The following is a 26,555-nucleotide window of genomic DNA, read 5'->3' as shown; positions in this document are numbered from 1 at the left end:
CTGAATATAAGACCTGAAACAATAAAATGCATAGAAGAAATCATCGGAACTAAACTCAAGGCCCTTGGACTTAAAGAAAGTTTTATGAATTTGACCTCAAAAGCAAGGGAAGTAAAAGCTAAAATAAAGGAATGGGACTACATCAAACTAAAAAGCTTCTGCTCAGCAAAAGAAATCATCAACAAGGTAAAGAGAGAACCATTCGAATGGGAAAATATATTTGCAAGAAAGATCTCTGATAAGGGCCTAATATCCAAAATATACAAAGAACTCATACAACCAAATAACAACAAAAAAACAAACGATCCAATTAAAATATGAGCAGAGGACCTTAACAGACACTTTTCCCTAGAGGACATAGAAGTGGCCAACAAATATTTGAAAAGATGCTCAACATCGCTAGCTATTAGAGAAATGCAAATCAATACCACAATGAGATGTCATCTCACACGTGTTACAATAGCTATAATCAACAGAACAAGTAATAACAAATGTTGGAGAGGATGCGGAGAAAAAGGACCCCTCATACACTGCTGGTGGGACTGCAAATTGGTACAGCCACTCTGGAGAACAGTATGGAGGTTCCTCAAAAAACTAAGAATTGATCTACATATGATCCAGCAATCCCTTTGCTGGGTATTTACCTCAAAGACTTGAAAACTCATATCCAAAAAGATATTTGCACACCGATATTCATAGCAGCATTATTTACAGAGGCCAGGACATGGAAGCCATCGAATGTCCTACGATAGATGATTGGCTAAAGAAGCTGTGGTACATATATACAACGAAATATTTCTCAGCCATAAGAAGAGATGAAACGCTGCCATTTGTGACAACATGGATGGACTTCATAATAATCATGTTAAGCGAAATAAACCAGACAGAAAAAGTTGAAAATCACATGATATCACTTATATGTGGGATATAAACCTAAAAGCAACAAATTAGCAGGACAAACAAACAGAGACTCATGGACATGGATAATAGACTAGTGATTACCAGTGGGTAGAGTGTAGGTGAGGAGGGGGAGGTAGATGGAGTAAAAGGGGTCAAATATAGGAGGGTAGGGAGAGGGTGAAATGGGTAAAGGGGATCAAATATATGGTATCTGAAGGAAACTGGGTTTTAGGTGGTAAACACACAATAGAATATACGGATGTCAAATTATAATGTATACCTGAAAATTATATAACTATTAACCAATGTTATCCCAATAAACTTAATTTTTAAAAAGTTAAAAAAACCACACTGCAATAAACAGCTTTGTAGCTAATTATTTTTTAGGACAAATTTCTACCAAAATAATGGGTGGGTCAAAAGATATGCAAAATGGATATGAATATGTAAGATGAAATTCTCCTCTAAAAAGCTGTAGCACTTTATCTTTCCAGCAATAAATGCCCATATTCCCATATTCTTGCTAACATTCAACATAATGATAGTAAGAATAAAGTGTCAAATTTGTAGGTGAAAAATGATAGCTCGTTGTTTTATTTTGCATGTACTTGAGTACTAATGAGACTGAACATTGTTTCAAATGCCTTTTGGTATTTGTTTGTATTTCTTCTATTACAAATTGTTTATATTGTTTGCTCATTTTTTTATCTGTATGTTAATATTGCCTTGATTATTTATGTTAAGGATATAAACCCTTTACCTGGATACATATATTGCAATGCTTTCCCCATTTCTTTTCATTTTAGTTTTCATTTTGCTTAAACATACAGAAGTTTCAAATGTTTATGTAATCAAATCTGTAAATCTTTTCTTTTGTGACTTTTGCTTTTGATGTCATGTTTCAGACAGCATTCCTTACCTCAAGGTTTATACACACACATCTATATTTTATTGTTTATTTTTCATTAAATTTCCCTTTTTCCTGGAATTTATTTTCATTAGATGACATTATTGGACAGAACCACCTTTTCTCACAGCCCTGAATGGCACACATAATCCAGGAGTAGTGTGCGAATACCCCCTCTCTCTAATGCTCCCTTCCACTCCACGGCTCTTCCAGTTCTTTTATATATTATGGTTTATAACAAGTTTTCACATCTGGGAGAGCAAGCATCTCCTCAGTTGACTTGTTTTCAAATTTTCTCTGTCTATTCATGAACTAAATCTTCCAAGTCCATTTTGCAATGATTTTTTTTCAAAATCAAAAGGATAAAAATCTCATTTAGATTTTGAGTTGAATTTTATCACGTTGAGAGATCAGTTTGTGTTGAAATTACATAAATGCTGTATTAAGATCAAATCTTGCCAAACAAGGATAAGGCACATGTCTCTATTCTAGTCTTCCTTGTACTTTTTTGAAAGATCTTTTTGGAAATTTCTGTTCTCAAAAATGAAATTTTTAGTGTATTGCGTCGAGGCCAGAGAATGTGGTCTGGACAGTTCCTCCATTTTTGTTTTTTGTTGGCAGAATTTATTTTAGGTATTTTGGTGGTTGAATATATGACCAGTTTATTCCAGCGGTGTTGCAAAAGAAGATGTATTTTCTGTTGGCAAGGTTATACGTGCATACCTCCCCGCTCTCCATTTACACACAAGTACACACATAAACACACAATGCTACTAATAATATAATTTAGAATTTTTATTGCCTCCCTTTCTTTTGTCTACTTAGTCTATCAAGATTGTGAGAAATGAATTATAATCCTCAGTTGGTAGAGTATTTTCACCAAACTTCCTCATATTTCTAAGAGTTTTTACTTTCTTTATTTAAAGGCAGTATAATTTGGTGTATACAATTTCATGACATTTTGGTGCTCTTTGTCCACGTAATGCTTTTTGCTTTTTGTCTTATGTGCTACTGCATCTAAAATTAATATTTGAGCCACGCATTCCTCCTGATTTTGTATCCTGGTATATTTTTGTCTTTTGTAACTTTCTTTGGAAATGTCTCTCATGAACAACATTTAGTTTGCATTTGTTTTATGCAATATGAAAAGGTGGACTTTTAAGTCAGGTTTGCATTATACTTATTATGAAACCATAAGTTAAACATGTATTGTTATAATTAATAATTTCAGGCTTATTTCTGTCATCTTCTTTTCTGGTTTCTGTTTTTTCCCTCCTTAAGATTCTGTTGCCATTTTATTTGATTTTTATATATTTCAGGGTTTGGGGAAGTTCATGTATTCTGTTTTTAGCTTAACTAATTTCACCTTTTCAGACACATTCTTTGGCTCTTATTTTTCTAGTTGTCAGATTTAAGAGTCTAACACAGCATCTTTTGCCCCCCGCCTCCATTTAAGAGAGATAGTAGGATATTTTTGGTGGCAAGAGAGAGAAATCCAAACCAAACTGCCTTAATTTCAAATGGAGCGCATTGGCTCTCTTAACTGCCATTGCAGGGGTGCGGTGTTTCCTGATGAGGCCAGACCTGGGACTCTTAGATCAACATCTTCAGCCCTGTGCAGAAAGCATTCTATAATTATCAGCTTGAAGGCCTGTCTCCCCACTGGATGGAGAGCTAACTGGGTGAATCTGTTAGGACTGCTTCTGGCTGACTTGAAGTGCTATAAGGCATACATATATTTGATGATCTTATATAACAGTAAGTTGAGGGATAGCCAGTTGTGTGGACTGGAAATAAAGGAATGTTTTAATAGGCAGGATCAGTGTCAAAGGAACTCACTGGGTCATTGGTAGCATAGGCCGGGAGCTGTTGGTATCTCTAGGCCCAAAGGAAGAGAGAAGGAAGTCATGTTGCCAGAATCCAGGAGAAGGGGAGGTCCTCAGAAGATGTGGTCTGGGAGGACAGGATGCAGCCATTCTAGATAAGGAAGCCTGGAGAAGGGAGGGAAGGGAAGAAACATCCCAATATTCCTCTCTCTCTCTGATCTCTTTCCACACCTTCCACTGACCAGTGTCGCTGGGAGGGAAGTGAGCTGACTGAGTGTGTGGGGCCAGCCTCCCGGGCACAGAGTGGGTGAGGTGAGGGGAATGGAAAATAACCAGTTCATAGTTTTTCCTGAGACTCTACAAAACCAGAGTGCATGTCAGCCTCTGAAATTCTCCTGCCTTCTCATCGTTGTTGGAGGATGCCTGCTGCAGCAACAAGCACCCCATGCTCACATGACAGCATCACCACCAGGGTGAGAGAAGGTGGGGGAAAAAACCTTTCTGCAACACCATGTCTTATACTTGTGCGGGATGCTCTCCTAGAAACCCCAGCCAACTCCACCATACAACATTGGCCATCCCTAGGTCACATGCCCATCCTTCTGCCAACTGCAGGTCAAGGTGATGGATTGTCCTCAGACAATCACAATCCATTCCCCTCTGGCTTGTGTCCACCAAAGGGCATTATAGGGTCAGCGATTCATGGGCTTCATTCTGCTTCATCTACCAGTAGAAGCTGAAGTTGATTATGCCCTCTGCCGATTTTTAAAAATCAACTTCACTGAGGTGTGATTTATGTAAAATGAGTTGTATCCACTTATGTGTGCAATTTGATGAGTTTTCACAAAGGAGTTTACCCATGCAGTCACCACTGCAATCACGTTATAAAACTTCCATCAGCCCCAAAGTCTTCTCACAGTCCCCAACCACAGCCCCAGGCAACTGCCAATCTACTTCCTGTCATAGAGGATATTTTACATTTCCTAGAATTTTAAGAAAGTGGAACCATACAGTGTGTGTTCTTTTATGTAGGCTTCTTTCGCTCGCCTGATGATTTTGAGATTCACCCACTCGTGGCTTGTATCGGTGGTTAGTTTCTTTTTTATTGCTGAGTGCTTTTCACTGCCTGGGCAGACCGCACTCTGTTGATCCATCCACTCTTTCCTTTTTGAAGCACTGTCTTCGCTTGGATTATAGGAGAAACTCTTCTTGTCAGCCTTCTTCTCTGGGTTCTTTAGTCTCTCTTACCCCAACATTGGAGCCCCAGGATCCAGCTCAGTTCTCTTCTTATATCTGTTACACAGATTCCCACAGTGGCCTCACCCTGTGTCAGGGCTTCCAACACCTCCTAGAGCCCAACACTGTGCATACAGATGCCTTCTTACCATCTCCCACTGAGCATGTCTGCATTCTTTTCCTCTCGTCGCTGTAATAAGGGACCATAGACTTAGTGGCTTAAACAGTACAAATTCATTCTCTTGCAGTTCTGGAGGCCAGAAGTCTGGGAATCAAGGTGCAGCAAGATGGCATTCCTTCTGGAAGCTCTAGGACAGAATCTGTTTTTTTTTTTTGTCTAGAAAATAGCTTCTAGAGGCCACCTGCATTCCTTGGCTCATGCTCTCCTCTCCTCTTCAATGTCAGTGGCTTAGCAGCTGTCCATTTCTCTCTGCTTCTTTTCTGACTCTGACCATCCTGCCTCCTTATATAAGGACCTGTATGACAACATTGGGACCACCTGGATAACCAGGATCAACTCTCCATCTCAAGATCTTTAACTTAATCATATCTGCAAAGTCTCTTTTGCCATAAGGGGTGATGTACTCTGGGGCTTAGGCCAGGGCTATTGCGTGTATACAAGAGGATTATTCCACCTACCACAATGCCCAAGGTAGGGAGTCCTGAAATCCCTCCCCAGCCCAGCTCTTCCTCAACCTTCCTCCTCCCCACCTCCCACACCCACATCAAAGTCTGTCAGCAAAATCTCTTGGCTTTCCCTCTAAAGTATACCCAGAACTGGCCACCTCTCTTACCTGCTCTGGTCAGAGCCATGGACAGCTTTCTTCTGGGTTAATGAAGTCGCCTCCAGCTGGTTTCCTGTTGTCAGGCTCTCAGAGCGGCCAGTCAGCCTTGCATGGTGTACTGTCTGCTCCTTTCTGGCTTTATTTCTTGCTGCCTACTCCCTCTACTTCCAGGCACACTGGCCCCTCGCTATCAGCACCAGCATTCCCTCTGCTTGGAGCCCCTCGCTGACCTCTCAATGAAGCCTTTCATGACCATTCCTTGAACACCCCCACTGCCCCTCTCTCGCCCTGCTCTGTCCTGCTTTCCCATTCATTTACCTCCTCTCACATACCACATACCGTGAGCTCTGTTCACTTACCATGGCACTTGTCTTTCCTGTTAGAGAGCAGGTGTCATGAGAAGGATCTTGGCCTGTGTTGTTTAGGACTGATCCTGAGTGGAATGCAGAATGCAGCCTTGGAAAGTGTTGGTGCTTAGGATACGTTTGTGGGACAGGTGAATGAGGAATGGAAGTCAGCCTGGGCTCAAGGCCAGGAAGATGCCCGAGGTGCAGGTTGCCTGGGCTTCCTGGGCTGCCTGGTTCAGTGAGGGGATGATGGCCTGTCAGAGTCAGAACTGTGCTGAGGAAGTTCTCTGCTTCAGCCAGGGTGGGGTCTGGACTGGGATATGAGATGAGGTAGGGATGCGGGAGCTCCCCAGCCGTGCTGGTGTGGGGCTCTGCCAGGAGAGCTGTGCTTGGCTGATGGTGGGAGGTGTGTGAGCAAAGGGTGCAGTGTATGTGCCTGTGTGGATGTGCCTGTGAATTGGAGGGTCTGGTCACTGTGTCATGTGTGTGGGAACTTTTAGGAGTGTGTGTCTTGGGTGTGATTTGTGTACATTTGGGTGTGTCCCTGAATGTTAAAGGTGTGTGAGCACATGTGACTGCATAAGTGCGTGTGTTAATGTCTTTGCTTGAGAGTGTGAATGTCTATGTATGCCTGTGTGCATGTGTGAGATTTGTGTTTGCATGTATTCATGTGAATTTGAGTGTGCATCCTCATGGACATATGTGTATCTGGATGTGAGTGTGTCTGGGTGTGTTTGAGGGGCATGCGTATGAGGGTTTAGTGGCTCGCTGTGTTGAGTGAGGACCTGGGAGTGAGTGTGTGAGTGTGCATCTTTGGGTCTGGGTGTTCATGGCTCTCTGTGAACCAGTGTACACAGGTATAAGTATGGTGTGTCCAGGAGAGCGTATATGGGTCTGTGTGGCTAGCTCTGTGTCCATGTGTGTCTCTGAGTCTGGGCATCTGAGTCTGAGTTGGTGCATGTATGATTTGTATGTGAGTGGTCATGTCTATGTGTGGCCCCAGGCAGGTGCTCATGTCAGCACCATCCAAAGGCCTCGACAGCCTCATCCTGCCAAATCTTTCCCCCACTCCTCAGACAGGACAAGAACCCTTTGTCCTGTTGCTGTCAGCCAAATCCTTGCCACCAGGCATGGGACTAGAAAACAGCTAGAACAGAGGGACTCTTGAGCCCAGGCCCTCACCTGTTTCACCCCTCGCTGTCACCAGGGCCACTGGCTGGGGTAACTGATCCCAGGGAAAAACCTATTAAGCGCCTGCCTCTTCTAGTTATCTGTTATCATTCTGTCCTTGCCATCATTGCGCTGATGAGCACTCACTCTTCTTCACATAACTGAAGAAAGTTTTCTCATTACTTGCCGTCTCTGTTGCACTGGCCCTGCATGCTGCCACCTAACACCCCTTTGCAGTCACATGGTTTCTGGTTTCTTTTCCTCCTCCTTAAAACCTAATTTCTTAAGCTGACCTGATTTCCACCATTTTTCATTTTTCTCCTAAACTTGGAGTCAGCTTGTTCTGATCCTCAGCTTCACCAAACCATGTTCTGGGAAGGGCTGCTCCCCGTTCTGGGGCAGAGTCTGGGCCTGTTGGTCAGCTGTCTTGGGGAAGAGCAGGGCCCATAGGGTCATTTCTTGGCCATGTGCTTTGGTGATTGTGCAGCCTCTGAACCAGTGAGTCCTGCCTGAGCTAGACAAGCTGTCTTAAGGTCATAGAAGGTGACAAATGGAGAGTTCTGGGCTTAGTGCCAGCACTGAGGTGGGCTACTGTGGGGAGCTTCTGTTCTGACCTTGGCTTTCTGATGAACAGGGCCACAAAAAAAGAACTTCGTCTTTCTCCTCATGGCTAGTTTCTCCTGGGGGAACTTGGGCCCTTACTGGCACTAGAGGAAGGCCCTGCCTGAGGCTTTCTCTTTCTGCCAAGGGCTGAAGTTGACAGGTTGGTCTTCCTAGTACTCAGCTGCAATCCCTAACTCTCCTACCTCTGAGCCTTTTCCTTCCTTACGAAGGCTTTCTTCTCTTCCTAGGACCCATTGTATCCTGCACTGTGAGCAATGCTTAGTCAGCCTTGGCTCACTTCCTTGCAAGAAGCACGGACCAGGCCTTGTGCTGGCTGGGACTTGGTTCTAGTGAGCACTGGAGTACCTGTGGGGGCCATAAGATGAGTGGCACCTGCTCAGTACCTTGGACCTGGAAACCAGGTGTACCTCCAGTGTGCATGGCCTCACCCACTGCAGGAGAGCTGGTGGGATGCCCTCAGATTCCCTAATTCCTGATTCAAGCTGACTTTCTGTAAATGGAGTTAGAGAGAGTTTAGACCATACCCTGATGCCAGTCCCCTAGGAGGTCCTGGTGGGTGACATCTCAGGTTTCAGGTTGCCAGAGATTTGAGGGTGTTTGTGGTATTTAATTCAGCTTCTTTCTACCTCCCTGACTCCCTGAACCCTCTGACTCCTGGACCTTAAGTAGCTGCTGCCACAAGCCCTGCTCCGTGGGACTCTACCCCCTGCCTCTTTCCATCCCTGTACACCTCACACTGTCAGGACAATGCTCCCAACCCCCAGGGGCAACAGCTGCAAGAGGGACTAGTTCTGGCTATGTCCACTATCATTCATGTCCCTTTGGTGCCCCTGAACTTAGTCACTCTGGGAAGGGCCTTCTGCTCCTGCCTTTCTGTGCTCCAGGACCCAGGTAACCAGGGTCAATCTGGGAACCAGCCTGTGCCCAGACAGGTCCAGCTTGCTTGGAGCAGTGACATCTGCATCCCACTGGTCCCTCTAGTCCACACACCTCACCTAGGAAACCAGGGCCAGGCATGTGAGGAACCCATCTCAGACCTGCAGCCTGCCTCTGGCATCACCACGGTGCTGGTGTGGAGCAGGCTTCAGGTCTTCAGTGGAGACTGGCAGGAGTGGGCAGAGTGCTCCTCACCCTCTGTTCCCACTGTCAGGTTACTCTGACACCATTGCACCCTGCCAAACACCTGAGCTAGCCTACAGAGTGTCCTATGCCAGCCCAACAATGCCTTCCAGCCCCTACACCTGGAACATCTGTGTCCCACAAATGCCCTTCACCCCGTACAGTGGGCTTCCTTTGGGAGCTGCCTGATTCTAGCCACATCAGCCCATACATAAGATGGCGTATGTCAGCCTCTCATTAGAGAGACCAAGTGGCATTATGCTTCAGCTTGACAGCCCGGATCAAATTACCAGTTGACTCACCTTGGCACATGATTCGCCTCTCTGCTCCTTAGCTTCCTCATCTGTAAAATGGGATGATAATAATAATAATACTTCCTACCTCACCGGATGGTTGTGAAATCAAATTAAATGAGTTAACAAATATAAGCCATTTGCAAGAGAAGTGCCAGCATGAGGTAAACCTTCAGTCTTGATTCCTCAGTCCCACATCTTATCCTCACCAGGTACCATCATATGTAACTCCCCTTCATGGCCTCCAGCAACCTCTATTTCCTGCCCTAACCTTAGAGCAGAGGGACAAAGCTGCTCCCCTGGGTCATGGTTAGTCTGCAGATTTGCTTAGCCTCATAGAGTGGGTTTTGTTTTTTAACTTTTATTGAGGTATAGGTTCTATACAGTAAGGTCACTGATCCTCCACAGACATATCTATTTGGGGAAACTCACCCAGATCAGGAGGTTCACCCAGATTGCCTGTACCTCAGGAAGGTCCTGGAGAAATGCTTGCTGCCTTTATCTTTACTGCTCTGACAAGAGGTCCTTTGGTGTACAGACTCTGGCTGCTTTTACTAAACGTCAGATTGTGAGCCCCACTTCCAGGGCTGGTGCATCAATTTTTTACTCTGTATTGTTATGTAATATTTCAATGTACGAAGACATTTTGTAGCATATTGAACATATTTAATTAGTAGACAACAGTTCAGCGGATTTCACATAAAAATACAGATATCTTACTTCTGTTGAAACCTTAGGAGCTTGGGCAGCTCTAAGCCTGTGTTTCCACATGATGTCACACAGTAAGGCTGCCATCCAACTGAGCCACAGTCCCCACTACTCCCTACTATAGGCTACACCTGAGGCATCTCTGCCAAGTGCATCACTAGCCCTGGCCCATCTGGGTATCTGGGCCATGACCCCTGGAAGATCTGGAAGGGACAATCTCATCTCCACACCCATCTTCTCCAGTGTGGTCCATTGATCAATTGATTGCAAAAATGGCCCCCAATCCCTCCCTTCCCTGTATGCATGCCCCTTCAGGAGTTCCTCCCCTCCTGCCGAGGTCTGCTTCTCCACCTATGAAATGGGGGCTTGATCATGTGACTTGTTTGGCTCATGGGACATTAGCAAATATGATAGAGGCTGGAAAATCACTGTATGCTGGAGCTTGCTCTCTCTTGCTACACTTGAACCTGAGACTGTATAGGGGACGAGCCTGGGCTAAACTGCAGGTGGAGGTTAAGATGCTATGTGGAGAATCGAGGCACCAAGGTCAACGGAACTGCCAACATCCAGACGTGGCTCTGAGCCACTCTAGAACTTTATGCTAACCAGAGATACTTGGGAGAGCCTGGCAGATCTGGGTCAGACTAGCACCAGCATACCCAGAATAAAAAATGATTATTGTTTTAAGCCATTGAGTTTTGAAATGGCTTGTTTGCAGCTGATACATTGCATTTGTGCCTTGCAATAAAGCAGTGCTCATAGAGAGCCCTGAAGAAATTTCTGCTCTGTCTGACAAGGCAAGTGGTTCTCTCACTGTTTTGAGCACTGCCCTCACGGGACTGACTGTTCAGCAGCCCTGCTCCCATGCCTGGCTGGAGTCTGACCTCTTCCAGGGTTCCGTAGGATGGGCTCTGCGGGCCAGCACTGGGCACTCAGGAAAGTACCTGGGAAATGCACCACTGGGTTCTTTCTCCCACACCTTTCACATATCCCCTGTTGGTGCACAGAAGCCCATCCACACCTTCCCCTTACATGAGCCCTGCTGGTTTTGTCTGCCCCAACTCTGGCCTTAAACATAGCAGCCCCCACATACTCTGCAACAAATTGCCTGCTGTGGGCCCACTGCTCCCTGCCCCAGCAGGCTCAGCTGCCAGGTGGGCTCCTTAGACCCTCATCTGGGCCCACTATGTGACTTGAGACCAGGGACACTTCACTAAATATTGAGCAAGCCTGTGGTATGAGCACTACTGAATCAGAACAGAAACTATAGGTGTCCGATGCCACCCTGCCCATGTCCATAGCTCCTCCATGCCACATCATAGCAGATGCACACACACGTGCATAGAGATGCACACAAGTGCACACTTGCACCCACCCACATGCCCTGCTGGATCCCCTTCAGTTTCATGGAGCCATAGCAGCCAGTCTAATTCTCACTCTGCTGCCTACCTGTCCTCCAGGTAGGAAGATTGGACCAGCTAATCAATAAGGCACTCTGGTTAAATGGCTATGTTGTCTCTGGCGCTTCCTTCCTTTACTGCAATTGGGTACCTTGGTGCTGCTGGTTTCTGGGCCTCAGTTTCAACATCTTTGCAAATGGACTTTCCAGCTCAAAGTTTCCATCTCAGTTCAGGTTGCTGGTTACAGAGCTGTGTGCCTGAGTGGAGAGGGTCTCAGAGATCAAGGACAGTAATGGATAGTGCCTATTCTGCCTGCAGCTCTGAGAAGCTCTGAGGAGTGAAAGATGCAGCCATGCGTTGTTCTCACTCATTCTGGACCACCTTGAGGACTTTACATACATTTTAATCCCTTCCTAGAATTCTCTTCACCCGCCTCACCCAGAAAGTGCTTTAGATCAGAAGTTTCAGATGTGGAGAAGTTTCCCCTGACCTTCCAGAAGAGGTCAGATGATGGCCTGGGGCTCTCATAGGACAATGTCCCTCACTGGGGTTGCACTCTGAAAATTAAGCAGAGTTGCAGTCTGACAATTACTTTTGTGATGGTTTGATGAGTGTTTTGCACTAGACTATCAGCTCTATGTGGACTGAGTTGTTTGCCTCTGCTCACCACTGTGTCCCCATAGCCTGGCAACTATCTGTCACACAGTAGGTGCCCAGCAAATATTTGCTAGATGGATGGACTGTTGCATGAGGTCTTCTGGGCTGGGGAAGAGCTGGGAAGGGTTCCTGCAGTGAGCAATCCTACTGCCTTTCTTTCTGAGACTGCTCTGGCCCCACCATTATTGCTGGGCTGCACCAATGATGGGAGATGTCAGCAAGCTGAGGGAGAGCCTCAAAGTGACAAGTGCTTCTCAGCTCCAGGCACACTCCAGGCCCTGGCTGAATTGGCTGTTCCAGCAGCTCTGTTTCCTGAGCTAATTGGGGAAGGGGTGGGGGAGCCATAGCAGGGGAAGCTCTATTATGAGCTCAGACAAAAGGCACTGAGGACTCACTCACTCATGACAATAGTGAGCCATTCTTGTGGATGGGGTGGGGGGTGGGGGCGGGGTGAGGCAGGCAAGGAAAGACAGGAGAGATGGAGGGAGATGGTATATATGTGTACATGTGGTATAGGTGTATATGTCTTGGTCTGCCTAGGCTTGTGATTGAATTTTATATTTATGCTTGTACATGTGCATATGCTTTTGTGTCTTTGTGTAAATTCAGTCATTTGCCTGTGTATGTATTTATTTCTGTGTTTGTGTGAGTACATGAGTACATTTGTGCTTTGTGTGTGTCTGTGTATGTTTGTGTCTGAATTTGTGTGTCTCTGAGTATATGCTTTTATGACATATATATTTGTTCCTATGTATAGATTTATTTCTGTGGGTGGTGTATGTATTTATGGCCTGAATTTCTGTGCGTGTGTGTGTGTGTGTGTGTGTGAGAGAGAGAGAGAGACAGAGACAGAGAGACAGAGAGAGACAGAGACAGAGACAGAGAGACAAAGAGAGACAGAGAGACAGAGAGACAGAGAGACAGAGACTGAGAGACAGAGAGAAAGGAGGGCACTTGGTGAGCAGTGAAGTTATGTGTGTGTATGTGTATGAATTTGTGTGTGTGTGTGTTTGGAACTCTGTGTGTATATAAGTGAGGTGTGTTTAGTGAGCAGTGACTGAAGTGTTTGTGTGTGTCTGTATGCATGTGTGTTTGTGGGGGTATTTGAGTGTATGTCTGTGCATGTGTGTTTGTCTATGTGTATATACATGTATGTGTGTGGGCATCAGTAGCACTATGGATTTACCCCTAATGTAGAGCTCTCCATTTCTCCATGAGGATTAGAGGGCCATCACTTTCAGTGTGGGCCCAGCGACAGCTCTCACCTCTGCAGCTCCATCAGCAGCCCCCACCCCAACTCGTTTGAGGAGGGATGGCCCATGGAGTTCATGGCCTCCTAATTGCCTAGCCTCTCCTCTGGGCTCCTGCTCCATCCCGGCCCACCTGTGCCAGCCTCTCAGCAGGCCTGGAGCCCCATGCCAACATCCTGAGCACACTCACAGCTTTCGTAGACACCATCACACTGGATGGTGTGGGTCCCTCTGATGACTGTGATGCCATACCAGTTCTTCCCATTGAGACCTCCTGGTAAACCCCTCACTTTGGTTCTCGTGCCCATCAAGGGGCTTGCTTACAGGACCCTAGTTTTGCTAGGATGATCATGTCATAGGACACAGCCAGTTTGTGAATGAAAAGAGGTGCTATTGATGGTCACACAGGGCAACAGGCACCAACCAGTACTGACCCAAGCAAATCTGGTGACAGCCACTTTCTCTGCTGTGCCTAGTCAGGCCCCTGCCCCATCCTGCAGGCACCATCTCTGACCTCTCTGGAGCAGCCTTGCGGCTCTGCCTTCTCAGACCTGAGGAGTGGAGGGTGCACCACTCCTTCATACCACACTCACTTTGGGAGCTCCTGTTCTGCACTAGGCATAATGATAGGCAAATGGGAAGCCAGGAGACACACCTGCCTCAGTCCCTGTCCTCTTGGAGCTTTGTTCTAATGGAGGTTCAAGGGGAAGAAGGCAGAGACACTAAACAAATAGCAACACAGATAAATGCAAAATCGCACCTGCGAGAAGTACCATGAAGGGAATATAGTATCATAGGCTACAAGAGGACTTTCGAAAGGGCTCTGAAGCCAAGAGGAATGTGGGCAGCATGTTCTAAGCCCCCTGAGCACATACTTGCCCAGGTCCTGTGCCTGGTGAGGGTGTGTAAGGCTGGAGAAGAAGGTGGTCTTTGGGAATGTAAAGGGGATGGACGTTCTGAAGGGCTCAGCAGTACTCAGTGTGGACCTCTTTTCTCCTATGGCTATGTTGAGGAGGGAAATATTGGTAGGTAGGGAGGCCAAGAGGAGCAAATGCAGGGGCAAGGCCTGACTGGGTACCAAGGACAATGCTGGGGCTGGAGAGAAGCAGGGATGGGTGGAAGGTGAGGTCAGGGAGAGTGCCTGGACTTTGGGCTCATCATGCAGAGCCTAGCCATACTGTGGCTGTTTGGAAACACCCTGGGCCTGATTTGGGAACAGATGAGCTGTGGCTTGTCTGGGGCAGGCAGGAGATGGCCCTGGTCCAGAGGGACAGAGAGGAGCCCCATGGGCTCATACGTGCCTGGACATGAGCTGCCAGTGCTGATCCCTGAGGTAGCCACAGAGTCCAGGCCATGTTGTCAATGAGAGCCAAGTTTTGTAGGGTTCTTTCTGGGTATCTTTTGTGTTTCTCTTGCCAAATTTGTCATGAGTGAGTGAGAGGGGTCCTTGCTCTTCCAGGGACAGCCTCATAGGTCCCCTGGGGCATCAAGATGGGCATTCCCTCCTCTGCTCTGCAATGAGCTCTGAGCTCTACAGAAGGGAGTTGCAGGACTATGTCAGGAGAACAACCTCCATGTCAGAAGGGCAAAATCTGTCCCACAGAGCCGGTCAGACTGTCGAAAGTCACAGCTGGGGACCATCTCAGCCTCAGTCCTCTGAGACACCTGTGTCCTCTGGGGCCTGTGAGTTTCCCAGCTCTTTGGACCCAGTGCCCTTATTCAGTGGATAGGAAACTTGGGCTCTTGGGTGGGTGGTGTTAGGTGCAGGAAAGAGCTTTGCAGTGGATGCTGTGGTGCTGTGAATGGTGGCTGCTATGAGCCTACAGCTGCCCCTTCTCCATTGCCCCAGGCTGATAGGTCCCCCTTGCTAAGAGGTCTCTGGGGAGTTAGGACTTTCCTCTTCCCTAGGGGGTGGCAGGTGTCCCACAGCCCACCAAAGATGGACTGACATGGGATTTAGGGTTCAAGACTCTAGTCTCCTTGCCTGGGGTGGGACTGCTCTGTGCTATTCAGGTTCCGTTGCTCTGTGGGATCCAGTGGAGGCAAAGGCAGCTGAAAGCCCAACCCTCCCAGCATTTTTCCTTGCCCTCTCCTCTTTTCATTCCTCTGCTTCCCCAGAAAATCACCAACACAAGATCCCCCATGGGGTCTGCCCCTAGGAAAGTCACCCAGATGCCTGACACAATTTGTTGCACAGATGAAATTAAGAATTAACACATGAATGGATTGTCCTGTCTAGGGCTGGCACAGGCTGTAGAAATGGAGCCGGAGGGGCCTTTGGTGGCACTGCCCTTCTTCACAGGAGAAGAAAGTCAGGGAAGGAAGGAGGGGGCCCCTGCACAGGGATCTCAGAGAGGTCAGAGCCTGGTCTTCACACTGCTTATTTTCTAAAAAATAATCTTATTAAAAAATAAAAAATCATTTCCCAAATCAGGGTTCAAAAAGGAAAATGGAGAGAGGGGAGCCTGTGTCTCATGCCTACCTAGGAGAAGGTGCCTTCAATGAATGAGAAGGTCATGTTTGCTCCAAACCTGAGAACCCTGGGATGGAAACACTGCCTGGCAGCCTCTCTGGGCCCCTCAAATCTGCAGGATAAGAAGCCCACTGACTAGAGTCCTCAGGAATGGGGCGTGTCCCCAAGAAGGGGCACAATATGGGTGGTTCTATGGCACTGGATCCACCTTCCTGAGAGAGCAGGACTTGGGGGCCATGTGTCTCCTCTATGTCTATGTCCCCCAGGCATGGCTCAGGACAAGCCGTGGCATGATCAATGGATGGATGAATGGACGCAACCATTGGGGAGCTGCCTTGCTTTCTTCTACAGCCAGCAAAACTCAGGGGCCCAGAGGTGAGTCCTTGTAAAGGGAGGTGGGCCTTTTGGAGCTCATCCTTGCAGAGAGAGGGGTCCCTGGGGTCACCTTCAGGGACTTCAGAATGCAGTAGAGCATCTGAAAAAGAATCTTGAAGGAAGGAGAGGCAAAAAGGGGTGAGCAAAGGCCAGCAAAATCAGGGCTGAAATGTGACCCTGTTGATCAATGCCCAGGAAAGACATTCCTCCCTCTCCCTTGCCCTTCCCTTTCTCTCCCCTCACCACCACCACACCTCTGTTCCCCACCTCCTTGCTCCCTTCCCTGCTCTGTCCTCTACCAGTGTAGCCGTTTGGGGACATCTTAGTGGCAAGATCCAAGTGACACACAGTTCCATGCCCACTGCTAACCAGATGCCCCTACAGGCCCACCCACCTCAGAAGTGTCCTTGCTTGGAGGGCTCTGCAGTGCCTGATCCCTGCCTGGCCAGCCCTGCTACCACCCATCCCAGTCAGAACATCAGGGTGCTTCAGGATGGCCTTGACTGAGGAAAGGCCTTGAGTGGCTTCAGGAAGGCCTTGAATGAGAGACAGTCTCACAGGTCCACAGGCTGAGAATACATCGCTTAACTTCCCCAAGACTCAGTTTCCACATCTGTTCAGCAGGAATAATAATGCCCAGGTAGAGAGGTGGCTGTGAAGGTTAAAGGTAATGGGGTTGGGCATCAGTTTCTGTCTATCAGGCCCTGGGTCCTGTGTAGGTGAAGGGATTGAGGTAGGGGGCTGCAGCTTCCAGCAGCAGGGGAAGGTAAGAGCAGTCATGAGGGTAAGTGAGCAGGTGGGCCCTGTGGGTGCCATGGAGACTCTGGAGTGGCGAGTGCCCTCTCCTGTGGTGCCAGAGGCTGTGTGTGGTTGGGAGTGTGGGGCAGGGTCCTGGAGGTGGGATTGACTTAGGATCGGGGTGGGGTTTCCCTAGAGTTGAGTTTGGGGAGAGGAGATTGGAGCGAGTCCAACTTGGGAGATCCAGTGAGAAGGTCTCGCCGAGGTGCCTGGGCATAGGCTGGAGGGAGACCTAGGGGTGGTAGGCTACGGTCTTGACTCACCTTCCCACTTCTCCTGCCAGTGGTTTCCATGCTGGCACCTCAGGACCCTCTGGGCATTGCAAAGTTCCATCTGAGAGCCAAGGCCATAGCTCCTACCCTGTCTGCGGGCAAGATTCCTAGAGGCTCAGTCTATTAAGGACAATAGAGCTGCTCTGCCTTGTGAGATTAGGGCCTTAAGTGGGCAAATGGCATGAGTCTGTGCTCAGAGGTGCCCCCTGCTTGCAGAGCAGTGGCACCTGCTGTCCTTGCAGGACTCCCTGTCCCTGTTGGCTGGGACTCTCGGGCTCTACAGGAACCTCTCCAAGTCCCTGGTTTCTCTTTGTAAACTGGGGAGTGGTGTGATAATAGGGCCCGGGTCATAAGGCTTTGGAGTAAATGAGTTTTCTGTGAAGAGCTGGGCACATAGGTAACCCCACTTTCCCTGTCCATCCTCTTCATGAGCCACTGGAGGTAGCTTGAGGTAGCCACATGAGGGAGATTCTACAGAACAGTGTCTTATGGAACTTTCTATGGATTGGACACGGGGTTCTTCCTTATGGGGTAGAATCTCATTGAACTAATGGAGAAACTGAGGGCCAGGTAGAATAACTTCTCTAAAGCCCCAGGCCTCCTCACCAAATACAGGCGGCCTGTTTGCAGTTCCTACAAGAAGGATAATTTGGCCTTGAGCCCTGCTGGGAACTGTCTTTCCTAGAAAAATCCCTGCCAAGAGGCTGCAGGCAATGCAGGCATTCAAGGTGCCAGCACTGACTGCCCACTGACAAGCAGGCCTGGGGAATAGACCTTGGTTATCGCCCCTAAACCAACAGTTATTGCCACAGATAAGAGCAGAGTAAACACAAAGTCCTTTAATAGATTTGCTAACATCTGTTCTCTGTTTATAGACACCAAGCTAAGTGGGGACCTCAGCATGCATGGAGGCAGCAGGCTGGTCATGGGTCCCCGCTGGCTACTGTCCACCTGAGCCTTCCTGGGGAAATCTCTCCCTCTCCAGGCCTCAGTTTCCTCATCTGTAAAAGGGACAGTCCCCATTAGATGACCTAGAAGGAGCTGGCATTCTGTAAGTTGATGTGTGGGTATGTGCAGTATGTGTGTGCGTGTGAATATACATGCATGTGCAGGCACACGTATACACACACACACACACACACACACACAATCTTCATTGGGGAAGTCAACTGTTGAGCACAATGTTTTAAAATGTGCTTATTTATTTGGCTTGTTTTTACCTCACCTCCTAAATGCCTTTATAAATATTTATCAGTGTTGTTGCAGTGACATTTCCTGGGATGTGATGAGAATGGAAAGGGAGGACAGGATGTCGAAGAGGAGCTGACAAACTAAGGAAGAAGGGGCAGGCCACAGACCCAGTGGTGGGTGAGAAGAGAGCCAAAGGTCAGGGCTCCCAGGAGAGGGAGAGGGGCCCTTGATTCGGAGACCTGACCCAGGATCCACCAGCTTGCATTTGAAAGTGGGACCCAAATTTCAGAGCATCAAGTCAAGCTGAGTCAGGCTATGAAAGCCATTTGACTTCTGCCACTGCTGATTGTCCATCCGAATAGTTACTTATTAAACACCAACAGTTCACACTGACTTGCTGTATGCCCATCACTATTTTGAATAATCACTTATTTAATCCTTACAAACAACTCCACAATGAAAGGACTCATCTCTCCATTTTACAGATGAGGAAGCCAAGCCACTGGGATTTAGTTACCTGACTTCACTCATCTCCTCTGCTCAGCTGCCTTGTTTTCAGCTACTGTCATCACATGCTGGCTGGTCCACAACAGCGTCTTCCCTCTGTGGGCTCCCTCTCCTCACTGCTCCCTTCCATCCAGCCTCCCCATGCAGAGAGGTCCTGGTCACACTTAAATCAGAGCAGACCCTCCTCTGCTGAAAGGCACCACTCAAAATGTCTGTGCGTGATCTGCTTACCTGAGAACTCACCACTCAAAATGTCTGTGCGTGATCTGCTTACCTGAGAACTCACCACTCAAAATGTCTGTGTGTGATCTGCTTACCTGAGAACTCTCTGCCATCACTCCCATCTTCACTCTTGGTCTCTCATCTCTCTCCTAGCTGGCCTCCTTGCTATTCCTCCCACTTGTACCACCCTCTCTGTTTCACTTCCTCCAAGCTTTCCCTCTAATGCCACCTTCTTATCAAGGCCTTCTTTGGACACCTTATTTAAAATTGCAACCTCACCTCAGGACTCTCAACCCCTTCCCTGCTTTATTTTTCTCCACAACACTTGCTTCCTGATATATACTCTATAATTTAATGTTGGGTGTTTTTTTTTGGTCAGCTTTCCTCAGAACATAATATCCATATATAGAAGGATTTATGTCTATTAATTGTGTCCTCTGCTCCTATCACAAGGGGCCTGGCATATAGTAGGCACTCTATAAATATCTGCTGAATAGATGGATGGGTAGATAATAGATGGTTACATGATGTATGTATGTATGATAGATGGATGAATGTTGTATAGATGAATGAATAGATGATGAATGGGTGGATGGATGGATGGATGAATGATTGATAGATGGATAATAGATTGATGTTTGGATAAATGGATGATGGATGAATAGTGAATGAATGAATAATAGATAAATGAATGGATGGATGATGGATAATGAATGGATGGATGAATGATGATGATGAATGGAGAAATAATGAATGGATGAATGGATGGACAATGGATGATGGATAGATGGATGGATGGCTTCTAGGTCCTAATTATCCACTGCCTAACCTGCTCACTGTGTAACCCTAGTCCAGTTGGCCAACCTTTCTAAGTGTCCCTTGTAACACTTAGAAAGGAGGTGGTGGAGATATGGTTTAATGTGGTGACCTGGCAACCTAAGCATAAGTTTTGTTTGGATCACACAGTGTTTTAAACAAAAAATAAGATTTTATATAAATATCTAGATTCCAGCTACATGTAAAAAAAGATGATTCTCTTATTTTGGGGGGTATCTGCCACCCTGGCAATATCTGGCTACAGTGAGAGAGGCTGCCTCTGTTGGTGGAGCTTGCACCCCCATCTCTCCACATACCCTGCTAGCTCTGCCCAGTCATGCCTAGTCCACATAAGCAAGTGAGACTCTGATCTATTTAAAGTATGTATATCTGAGGAGGCCATTTCTGGAAAGGGATAGATCAGACATTAGTTGAGTGCTTCCTGTGAAACTGATGCTTTATGTTTCTTAATGCCTTTGGCTTGGTTCTCTATGGTCAGGCAGGGATGCTGGTGACACAGGTCAATGGAACAATGTGTGAGCATGACCTCCTATGGAGAACTGTCACAGTTTAGGAAAGAATTCTCAGTACATCTTGCTTCCTTGGAGAAATGGCACTAGCCCATTTTTGGATGGTAATGTTGGGGTTCCAAGGGTTACATAGCTTCTCCAAGATCACATTTGTGAATGGCAGAGCTGACTCATGAGTCCAAGTAGGTCTGACTTCCCAGCCTGACTCCCCCACCCCCATATTAGCTACCTCTGGTTAGGATGCCTCAGACCTTTGGGATCCCAGGGCATCTTTAGCTCTGGCACCTGAAAATCTCTTGTTCTATCTTCTCCCGGAAGTCTTTGTTGACTTTTATTCCCATTGATGACTTCTTTGTGGGAAGACTCTTAAAACTTTTTTTATTGAGCTATTACACAAGTGTAGCAAAGTGTACACATTTTCATTGTACAGCTCAGAGATGGTTTCCATATATAGACTCCTGTATATGTCTAGGTTAAGATGAAAAACACAACTTGCAATAATATTTTTTAAGTTTATTATTTTTAAACATTTTCTGTCTCCCTCTGGTTGAGCTAGCTCTCTGTTCCCATGATGTCCCCTTCACCTTGGGAGTGCCTGGCCTCCTCCGAAATGGCACTTAGTAAGTCTTATTTGTGGGATAGCTGCAGGATCATTTATTCCTTCAATAACTCCAACTAAAAACTTTGTTTTCCTTTATCTGGCTTCAGGCATTGATGGGATCACTTAACATTGAAAAAAAAATGCCAGTTATCCTCCAATCTATGTGTATCTTTGTGACTGAGAGTTGAGAGAGGGCTTCTTAAACAAAATTCCAAAAGTACAGGCTGTGAAAAAAAAGTGGGTAAATATATTGTCATCAATGTTAAGTATTTCTATTCATCGAAGGACACTGAAGAAATTTCCTAGACAGGTGGCTGCAATGTCTAAAACTGATAAGACTCTAGAATCTATCTATACTGGTCTGTATAGCTACTGACAGTCTAGTATCTTATCTACAAGGGAAACTCCTGCAAATCAATAAGAACAACAGAGGAAAATGGACAAATGTTGTGACAAGGCATTACAGGAAACCCAGAAGCAAACAGGCTCAAACTTATCACCACTAAAAAAACACAGATTAAAACGATAAGAAGTCATTTTCACCTGCCAAATTGGCAAAAACAGAATTGCTGGATGACCTTGAGTGTGGTGGGATAGTGGGCCACAGAAACCTCATGTGGGAATGCAGGTGGGTATGGCTCTTAGGAGGGAGATCTCACAGGGCCTACTCAAGTTGAATATGTGCACATGACTTAAGCCAGCAAGCTGCTCTGTACACACCCTGGGAGACCTCACACATGCATAAGGGGCCTGTGCAATGGCTTGTGCAATGATGGATATACAGGATCCTTTATGGGGTGGGGAGTGAAGGCAATGGGGAGGTGGGGTGGATAAAGTTTCACCAGACAACCCGGCCCCCTGACAATATGGAACAATCTTAAAAATAATTTTTTTTTTTTTTTTTTTGCTGAGTTGGGAAAAAGATACAGCATGAAGTTTAAACATAAATCTACTTATGTAAGTTAAAAATATACAGGAAAGAGCAATGCTCTTTTTGAAAGCACATGTACAAAGCACATGAATTGAATACAGGCTGGTCACCTTTGGGTAGTGGAGTAGAAAGGGGGAAAAGAGAATAATGAAAACTAAAAAGAAGAAAATATTTTAGGGCATGACAATGCTAACTAGCTATAAGTTGAAGAGTGTGGATAATGCATCTCTCTACATCTGAGGTCCAACTGTCAAAAAAACAAAAACAAAAACACACAATCAAAATTGCAGTAGGATTTTAAAAATGAACATAATAAACTCATTCTAAAATTTATCTATCAGAATATAATTATTTAAATAGTGAAGCCTGTTTTGAAAAAGCCAAGAAGGCCAGCTTGCCTTCTTGCAAAGCCATGGTCATAGGAGAGAGGGACCCGTATGGAAACAGAACATGAGTCTAATCAGGCACGGTGCAGGGATGCCTCCAGGACTCTGTTGAATGAAGCTGCTCTTCCGCGTGCTCAGCAGACTTGATCTGTATTTGTGCAGTGAGCTGTGATTGAGCATCTACTCCGTGCAGCCCCAGGCCTGGTGCTGGAATACAATGGTGAGCACAAGAGACTCCTTTTGTGCTCATGTTGCTCCCAGTGCAGTGGATGGGGCAGAAAGAGTCACACGATCACTTTCAAATGGTGATAATGGGTCCTGATGAGAAATATGGGGCTGGGGGCCCAGGAAGGGGGTAGTGTGGTGAGGTGGTTCAGGAAGCTTCCTTGGAGAGGTGATATTTACTTAAGATCTGAATGATAAGTCTGTATACACTATGTGAGGCATGTAGTGGGAGTGGGGTTAGGGGTGCTCCAGGGAGAAGAGGTGTGTACAGGGTCTTGCCCAGAGGCAGAAAGGTGGGATGAATTTGGGAAGGTGGAGTGGAACCCTGCCTTAGGATGAGTCTGGAGTGCCCCCTGAAGGCCTTAAGCCCTAAATCCTCATTTAACCCCTATCACTTTTCTGTGGGTAGCCTTTATTTCCCACAGCTGCCTCTCAGAACCATAATAAACTCATAGGGTTTTAGAGCTGAAGGGCCCATATTTCAGATGAGGAAACTGAAGCTCGAAGAGATGAGATGGTGGTAGAGCACGTAAGGGAAGAGGGTCTTATGGAACTGTGCATAGCCTCCCTAGATCTCCTGGCCTCCAGATAATCCCTGCCCTTGGCCTGGCATACCCAGCCCCATGGCACTGGCAGGTGGGACCCTAGCTACTTCCTCTCTCCTACAATTCGTATCTGTGGGAGAGCTGTTCATCTTAAATAAATATGTTTTTAATAATCTCCAAGTATTTATGGAGCATAAAGCTGTCAGACAGAATGGTGATAGGGATTTCAAGAGTCACTTCCTGGATGCTGCTCAGCGAGAGTCATTATTAAAGACGCTCCCAGTAGGACAGCTTGCTTCTTGCTGCTAGGAACAAACAGAAGACTTGGGTGATTATCATCTTCAAGTATTTTTAATGAGTCAGTTTTGGTTATTTAACCTATAATAACCACTTAATAAACATAGTAAATTACTTGCATATTTAGGAATATTCTCTGCTCCTCCCTACCCCTCCTTGGGCCACCTGTGCTCTTGAGGTTTTGACAGGAAGTCCCAGAGAGGATGTTCTGCCCCCCAGGCCCCTGATGCACAGGTCCTGACATCTAGGGGGCACAGAGTCAGATTGTGCCCTCTTTTGTGCCTCAAGTAGTGGTAGGTGTGCCCCTTTCCCAGCACTGGAAGGAAGGCTAGGAGGCAGTCAAGAGAATGAGGCAGACCATCTGGGTCCCAGGTTGGCCTGACAGACTACCCTTCCACCTCTGTGGGTTAGGTTGGGCCACCCAGCATTCTCTCTGCAATGAGGCTCTTGCTCCACAAGCCTGTCTCCTTCCACTTCCCTTCTCCATGGTGAGCTTCCCACCTAGCATGTTTACCTCATCATTCATGCTCAGTCCTCACAGCACAACAGACTCTCACAGATTTTCAAAGAACTGTTGAATGAAGCTGCTCTTTTAACCTATATGAAATAGCTGCTGCTCTTACCACCTTATCACTGGCCATCAGAATCTAACATTTATTGAGTATTTACAATGTGACTGGTGCCATTCTAAGCACTTGACACATATTCACTCACTTTATCCTCCCCACCAAGCTATGAGGTAGGAACTATTATTATCTGCTTTTACAGATGAATAAACAGTCTCAGTCTCTTGCTCATTTGTTGTTTGCAAGTAGTACAGCTAGGATGATAAGCCCTGGCCATTAACCACACTCCAATATCTAGCCCATAAGTTTCTGGTTTTCTGTGAACTATCCCAATGTTTAACAACTTATGTCTTAGTCAGCTAAGGCTCCTATAATAAAATACTATAAAACTGCATGAATTAACTAACTGACATTTACTTCTCACAGTCTTGAGGCTAGGAAGTCCAAAATGGAAGTGCTGGCAGATTTGGTTCCTGGTGAGGGGCCTCATTCTGGTTTATAGATGGCTGCTTTCTCAATGTGCCTTCACATGGTGAAGATGCAGAGTGCTCTGGTCTCTTCCTTTTCTTATAAGGATACTAATCTCTTCATGGGGTCCTCACCCTCATGACCTCATCTAGCTCTGATCACTTCCCAAAGTCCCTCTTCCAAATGCCATCAAATTGGGATTTAGGGCTTTAACATATGAATTCTGAGGGAGATACAAACACTCAGTTCATAATGGCTTAAAACAACAAAATCATTTTATACTTATCCCTCCTGGTTCCTGACATAGATGGATGGGCTCACCTGAGTGGTTCTCGCTCAAGGTCTCTCACATGGCTGCAGTCAAATGTGGACAAGGGACAGAAGTCATCTTGAAACTCCCTTCCATGCCAGTGGTAAACACTGGCCATCAGCTAAGGCAATGATGAGGCTCTGTGTGGTTCTTGCTTCCTCTTGATAAAATGGTTGGGTTTCCAAAGCAAATGTCCCAAGAGGACCAGGTGGGCATGGGACTATTTCTTGTGAACCAGCCTTGAACATCATAGTACTAACTCTGCTATAGTCATAGGCTTCCTGGATCAAGGTGAGGAAACACAGACTTCACCTGCTGGATGGGAGATGTGTCAATATCTCACTGCAAAGAGAGTGTGTGGATTGCAGATCCTGTTATAGTCATCTTGTAAGGTACCATTATCTGCATGTGATGGTCTACCTAACAACCAAGTGCCAAATGTGTAGCTAAGCAGCCATGCTGCAAAACTTCAACCCTAACCTATAATCCTCACTGCTACCCCCAGATATGGTGGCATCCTTAGTCCTGTCTTCCAGATAAGGAAGACTGAGATTTGATGAGGGGCATGCCTAGATAGTGGTTAGGGCTGGACTCTGGTTTGAGCAACCAAAGTTCATGCAGCCACATAGCTTGAAAAAAGAAGCTAGGATGAGGGAGTTGAGATGGTTTCACAGTTCCTCCTCACTACAGAGCTTCTCCCAGGAAAATCTCAGCTGGTAGATTATGGCATTGGCACAGTATTACTCAGAGCTCCCCAAAAGGGATGGGCCTACATTGGGAGTGTCTCAGATGACCTGTCAGGAGGCAAACAGAGAATATGAAAATTTTATCATAAAAATAACATAAACTTTATGTAGACTATAGGACATGTAGGTATAATTTAGAAAATGTGTATATATATTGGTGAGCATGCTTAAATTTTTTATCTACTGGGGCTGTGAGACAAAATGTGGTAGACATCAAGGAAATACAAATTAAGACTATATGAGATATTGCCACATCACAGAAAAAGGGCTAGAACTAAAAAGACATATCTGCACTCACCACTATATTCAATATTGTGCTAGAGATTCTAGCCAGAGAAATTAGGCAAGAAACAATAAAAAAGAAATAAAGGAAATAAATAAGGAGTAAGTAAATAAAGAACATAAGAAATAAGGAAATAAAGAAAATAAGAAAGATATGAAGAAAAAAGAAAGACAAGTCAGCACAATTTACAATAGTGAAGATATAGAAGCAACCTAAATGTCCATCAACAAATGATTGTATAAAAAAGTTATGGTTCATATATACAATGGAATATTGCTCAACCATTAAAAAAATTGAAATCCTACCATTTGCAATGACATGGATAGATCTAGAGGTTATTATGCTGAATGAAATAAGTCAGAGAGAGAAAGATAAATACCATATGATTTCACTTATATGCAGAATCTAAGGAACAAAAAGAACAAACTAATCAAAAACAAACTCACGAATATAAGGACAATCTGGTGGTGGCCAGAGGGGAGAGGGATTGAAGGGCTAGGAGAAAGGTGTGAAGGATTAAAGAAGTACAAATTAGTAGTTGATAGAGGTTCATGGAAATGGGGAGCACAGCATAGGAAATGCAGTTAGCATTAATGTGATGGCTAGGTGGAGAGCCAGAGGAGAGAAAGAGCAATTAGGGGGATCATTTTATAAGCTATATAAATGTCTAACTAATGTACTGTATACATGAAACTAATAAAATAAAAATTTAAAAACAGAATAAAGGATATATGCCAACAAATTGGACAATTTGGAAGAAATGGACACATTCCTAGAAACATACAATCTCC

Source organism: Pteropus vampyrus, unplaced genomic scaffold (assembly GCF_000151845.1).
Source record: "Pteropus vampyrus isolate Shadow unplaced genomic scaffold, Pvam_2.0 Scaffold285, whole genome shotgun sequence".
Taxonomy (NCBI): domain Eukaryota; kingdom Metazoa; phylum Chordata; class Mammalia; order Chiroptera; family Pteropodidae; genus Pteropus; species Pteropus vampyrus.
Note: the sequence above shows the minus strand (reverse complement) of the source record.